The 6,000-nt window shown below is 36.8% G+C and overlaps 2 long non-coding RNA genes across 2 annotated transcripts in view; both read right to left on the bottom strand.

Annotated features, from left to right (window-relative positions):
- Positions 1 to 2,489: 2,489 nt before the first annotated feature.
- On the bottom strand, positions 2,490 to 3,475 carry LOC124850527. The gene is made up of 3 exons (XR_007031479.1): positions 3,414 to 3,475; positions 2,937 to 3,065; positions 2,490 to 2,739 (listed from the first exon to the last, which is right to left on the bottom strand). It is a non-coding gene; the product is annotated as an uncharacterized LOC124850527 (long non-coding RNA).
- A 213-nt stretch (positions 3,476 to 3,688) lies between these two features.
- The window catches only part of LOC124850551, a 48,940-nt gene continuing 46,628 nt past the window's right edge, over positions 3,689 to 6,000 (bottom strand). The window contains exons 2-3 of the long non-coding RNA XR_007031502.1: positions 4,264 to 4,432; positions 3,689 to 4,008 (exon numbers count right to left, since the gene is read on the bottom strand). This is a non-coding gene — a long non-coding RNA (uncharacterized LOC124850551). The remainder of the gene's footprint in view (positions 4,009 to 4,263; positions 4,433 to 6,000) is intronic.

The raw sequence follows: 6,000 nt of genomic DNA, 5'->3' as shown, positions 1-6,000 counted from the left end.
CTGTGGTTGTCCAACAGAGTCATTGAAGCTCAATACAGGAAAAGAGGTGGCTGTGATCACAATGAATGGTAAAGACGTGAAGAACTTCTTTCCTGTTTGAAAAGTTTATTTGAATAATATCTATCCCTTCTCAAAAACTCCCACATGTCTGTTAGCTTTGTATATGCAATTACTATTAAGTGATGCATACCGCATTCTAAAAAAAAAAAACATGAATATGTGTGGGGTGGGTAAGGGAAATTTTACATTAGTGTTTTTTGTTGTTTGTTTTTCAAGGACGACATGAGCTCAGCATGCCTGAGTTGGCTTGTGAAGCATGCAAAGCCACATGGACTGCTAGAGTGGAGGACCTCCTTCGCAGTGACTACTGGCCAGCTACCCTTCACTTTGCCACTATTTATGCAACGGATGTTTTCTTCTCATTTGAAGAAATTAAAATGGCTGCACCTGGACTGTCCTGTCAATCTTATTAAAGAATGCTAGATCAATGAACTGTCCGCTTAGGCTGTGTGAGTATTGAAGTTATCTGTCCTTTTTTATCTATTTGTATTGTGCCTTGAATAGCTGTGTCCTTATAAGTTTTTTTTAAAAATATAAGTTTCTGTTGATGTCCTTTTTGTGATAAACTGGGAAGATCTCAGCTGACAGCTTCCAAATGTTGATGGTATCATATGCTGTGTGTAGATTCATATGACAATGACATCCTCAAATTGTCTTTCAAACTCCTTATCGGCTGTATGTTATTGACTGATGCAGGTTCATGGCACATTGCATAAGCCTCAAATAGTCAACTTTGTCATATGAGATCACAAAATACATAGTTGGAAAGGTCTCAATCTGGTGAACATAATGTCAGTCAGAAGACTGTAAGTAGCCCTTGCTCTGAACTGCTGACCTTTTTACCTTGACGACAGGGAATTTTTGAATGCTTGTCATTAAGCCACAGAAGGGGCTACATACTTGGGAGCAATTATCATAGAGCTCTAGACGTCAGCTATGTCAGTCATTTAAGAATTAGATATTGAAATTGTTATCATATAGATGTGTTTCCCACTATCTAACCCCCCGACTTTACTCTAAATTCAGTATTTACATATTTTAATTTAAAAAAAAGGGGTTAGGGTAAGGGTTATATGTATATTTTTTTTTTTTAAATATTAGAAACTACAATTCCCATGAGACCAGTGGTGCAGGGTAATACAAAACAAAACCATATTTGTAGTCTTTCATGTATGCAAAGATGCGTGTGATTAGGGTTTTACAAAGAAATATCTACTGAGTTGATCAATAAAATGCACAGCTGATTTTAAATTACCCTGTAAATGAGATGTTTTATCTGAAAAGAAATTAAACATGTTTTATTCCGATATATTTTTAGATTCGTGCCAGCAGTCAATTTCGTAGTAGAAGTTTTCCCGGTTTGTCAAACAAAAGTCGTAATTAGGGTTCAAAAATATAGATCTACGGAACATATAAAATATTTAGTGCAGGCAAAACATTTATAACAATGCATTTAAGTGATAATTATGAAAGAGAAAGGCAAACACGCTGATTAAGGTATGTTTTTTTTTTATAAATATTCTACAAACGTTTTGAGGCTTGCTTTCAATGGCTGCGCGAAATTATGCAACGGATTCAAGTGTTACAAGTACCGGCCTATTTCATAGTTTTCAAATGTCTGTTCAGCTACCTTACCACTTTATTAAAATGCATCAGTGTGATTACAAACGGTAGTATAAGCAAATTAGCTTTAGCTACGCTAGTAAAACAAATTGTTAGGAAAGATGAAGGTCCTATGGGTATGTAGACACACGTCGCTGTTATTTCTGGGCAAGAATGTGAACAGACTAAAAATATGTTATGTCACATGTTATTGTATAAATATGACAATGTATTTAGTCCCTGACAGTTAATATATCAATGTCCCCATATTTACTTTCAAAAACTCCATAGACGGGTTAGCATGTTAACTATTCGTCTTTGATTGATGGCCTACGTTATGATTGGGGATTTACTGAATGTATAAAAGTACAACTGGAGATTAAAACTCTGTTCTTGTGTAAACCAGATACGTCATTTGTTGCCCAACTTCATGATAGAGAAATATAACAATTCAAATATTACACTTACAGAAAAATATAATTTTTTTTCAGGTTATTACTTTTACATGGGGTTACTACTATAACATTTCCGTGCTGTAATGCTAGAAAAAACAATATTTTTCTCACAATGTCCATAGCTGCATGACTGTCTTTGCCCTCTGTCAGAGAGCTCTGTTTCGATCCTGTCAGTAAATAAGGTCTGCTCTGATTGCACGGTGATGGGATTACTCAGATTGGAAGCAATATTATTTGAATAAAGGCCGATTTATACTTTTCTATCAGGTCGCTGGTGTAGCCTTAGTAAAGGGTTAAAAAAAAGGAAGAAACAACAACTTTTTAAAATTTATTTTTTAGAAATTGTTACTCATTTTCAACTCCTGGTGACTCCCTGCAGGCAACCTTGTGTCTGTGTGTGTACTAAAATTTGCGTGATGCCCAATTATAACGGGTTCCCAAGAGGAGGCCTATGTTTCAAAATAACACAAAACACAAATAAATAAAATAATCTTAGCATTTGTAAATAACAAACTGCCATTATTATTTTATTTTATACTTTCCTGTTTAGTTCAGTTCAGTTATTTATTTATAGCAGCTGTACTGTTGGGCTGGCTCCCATGTATCGTCCCACTCCTTGCCACTGCCATGAAATGAAAGAAAAAACATAAACAGGATATAAAGGTTAAAGGATGACCTTGCTTCTTACATATGCATTTTTTTGTCAATAATTTCTATATTACACATGTCTTATATATTAATAAATAATATTCATATTATATTATATTATATATTGTATTCATATGTCATGCTATAGAACTTCTCAAAAGCAACACTTACTCAGACAAAAAAGTGAATTTAAAATTGTAGGGCGACTAATGTATCACTATATAAATCCTTTTCTTTCCAGTCCAACACAGGTTTATATTTGGAGCATGGTGTCCAACTTATTATGCCTTCTTCTTTTCCCTGAATGGCATGACATCACAAGAAATAGACACAAGTAGTTATGAGAGAAACAAGCATTTCTTACTGAGACATATCCTAAATATATGTGCACTATGAAATAGCTGAATATGTATAATTTATCTATTTCTAAAAAGCTACATCTATACATAAGTTTAAAACTCTTGTGTCTACAATGCTTTCAAACAAGAACACCCTCTGGCTCCTGTGTTTTCTGCATTATAAAAAAAAAGATTAATACAAATCAAATTAAGTATTAAGTGTTCTTAAACAGCAACCCTACCAATCTGATTTGAAATATAAAATAATTATAATTTTAATACATTTATGTACAGTAAGAGTAAATCTTACCTTTCATTTTGGGTTTTAATTTTTTTGGTAGAGGAGACTGGAGATGAAGGAGGAGGATGAGAGGAAGAGGAGGAAGATGGAGGATAAGGAATGAGGAGGCTGACAGGAGGAGGAGGAAGATGGAATGAGAAGGAAGGAGGAGAAAGAGGCAGAGAGGAGTAGAAGGAAGGACGGTCTGAGAAGAGATGGAGGAGGATGAAGGAGAAGGCTGAGAGGAGGAGGAAGATGGATGAGGAGGCCGAGAGGAGGAGAAGGATGATGGAGGAGGCTGAGAAGAGATGGAGGAAGACGAAGGAGGAGAAAGAAGGAGAAGGAGGCGGAGAGGAGGAGAAAGGACAAGGAGGCTGAGAAGAGGTGGAGGAAGATGAAGCAGGGGGCTGAGAGAAGGTGGAGGACGATGGAAGAGGCTGAGACGGGGGAGATGGAAAAACAACAGGAAGAAGATGTAGAACAAATTCTTCTTCTGGTTCTGGTCCTGCTTCAGATTGATTGTCCACAGAGGGGGACTGGTGGACAGTTGTTTACCAGGGGCACAGGACCAGCCGGTGTTTCAGCAGCAGCTGTAGGTCCCCAGCTACTTGTGGAACAAACAACTCTGCAAATATTGAAAACAAAATATTGAAAAAAGTTAAAGGAACAGTCACACTCATTTTAAAGAAGACTTTAAGGCTACAACAAATGTACTTTTTAAAAAGGTGGTTGAGGATTCAATGCTGCAATGGGCTGGATGTAAAATGTATATTTACATTTGTGGACTTTTTTTGTAGTGACAGTGTTTTTTAGGCCATGAACAAATAAACTATGGGATGATAAAGTATGATGTATTTATCCTGAACAAGGATGATCTTACTTTTCATGAGGTGCTCATACAGTTTTCTCATTTTTTTTTTTACTATCTCCTGGACAACCCCATCAGTCAGAGAGATGTGGTGGACCATGTCCCTGTAAATCTCCCTGTTCCAGCCCAGATGTCCAAGAAAAAGAATCGGGCAGCAGCCAAGGGCATTTACTTTTAAAACCTGCAAGAAACACAGTGAAGAAAAATGTATACATTTACACCTTGGCTTGACACATTAGCACAACAGGAGTATAGGCATGTACAAACGAGGCTAATCAGCACCAACTCAAGAACTTCAACTGCACTTAATTGGCACATAATGTTAAACTATTTTTTTTTGCTCTGCTCTTAGCAGCTAAGTTGTGTGCCTTCTGTTGCATTATTTAGATATTTCATACATTATGTTATTAAGTGAAAGTGTAACAGGCATATTGATCAATGATAAAAATCATGGTTTGATACAGCCATTAATGGTGGTTTCACATTCACTAAAAGCAAGACAGATTGAGAAATAAGATCATTATGTAATTATCTGAGTGAACAAAACCCCTTGTTAAATTAGAGTGAATAAAACTCACAGATAGCTGGGCCGACTTAATGGTCCTGCTGGAGTTTCTGTGAGACTTCACCAAAGTTGCCCAGCTACAGTCCTTCAGCTTCTATTGTTTTTTTTTTTTTTAATTCTTCAATAATTTGAGGAGAGCAGACACACTAAACACGTCTTCCTCCCAAGGGAATTTCTGGCCTGGCAGGAGGGGCACGGCTTTTTTGGCGGCTTCGTCGTTCTGCAAATGAACGTGAAACATAGAGGGTTTATCTTTGATATGTTTGCTGTCAGTTTAATACAGTATCAAATACACTATGTTGTTTCGCAATGTTTACCTGTTGAGCTGTGATTCTGTCAATGGCACACATTGTCCTATGCTTAGAGTATGATTAGGCTACAGGAAATGAAAAGGGTCAAGGTATAGAGTATGTACAACATACTTTGTCCATGCTGTTCAGTACTATACATTTGTTTCACTATAGCTTGCTTTATACAATCTAAATATATATGGGACTATCAATGATTTGAATGGAAACTGTGGTGTAAATTTCTCATATAATCATGTATTAACATTTCCTCTTTTTAAATTGTGTTTCTGGTATGTGGGAAAGACTGTTTACGAGAGGTAATAATTAGTTGAGCCTGGTGTAGAAATGCAGATGAGGGAAGTGTGGTTTAGAAGGGGTTAATGAACAGCTGGTTTTGTTAGGGGTAGTAAGACATTTGGGGCAGGAAGAAGGATTCAGGGAGATGATAAGGCCAACATTCTTGGTGACCAGGCCGCCTTGGCCTGGCTATTTAAGATATCTTTTCCGTGTGATCTGGGTCAGACCTCTGAACCATTCCATGGTGAAGGAACCAGCTGAACATACTCTGTTGTACTCTTGACTTTGATTCAATTAAATATGACTTGTATTCAAACTTGTTATATTTGAATGATTATTTGTTAATTTCTCGAGGAAATCAAGATTTCCGCCACAAAAACCAGGAGAATATTTTATTAAACGGTTACTTTTTGCTAAATTCACATGCAATGCTGCAATGGGCCGAAACAGACAATAAAAGCAGCAGAAAATCAGCAAGAAATCATCAGATGCTAGTATTACGTGTACTGTAGACAAACTGCAATGCGTGCAATCCTCTCTGGATGTACTGTAAGGGCTGCCAGTGGCAGGGGCACCACTGGTATCCTCAATTAAATT

The sequence above is a fragment of the Scophthalmus maximus genome, chromosome 9 (genome assembly GCF_022379125.1).
Source record: "Scophthalmus maximus strain ysfricsl-2021 chromosome 9, ASM2237912v1, whole genome shotgun sequence".
Taxonomy (NCBI): domain Eukaryota; kingdom Metazoa; phylum Chordata; class Actinopteri; order Pleuronectiformes; family Scophthalmidae; genus Scophthalmus; species Scophthalmus maximus.
This window is presented reverse-complemented; position numbering and strand designations above follow the sequence as displayed.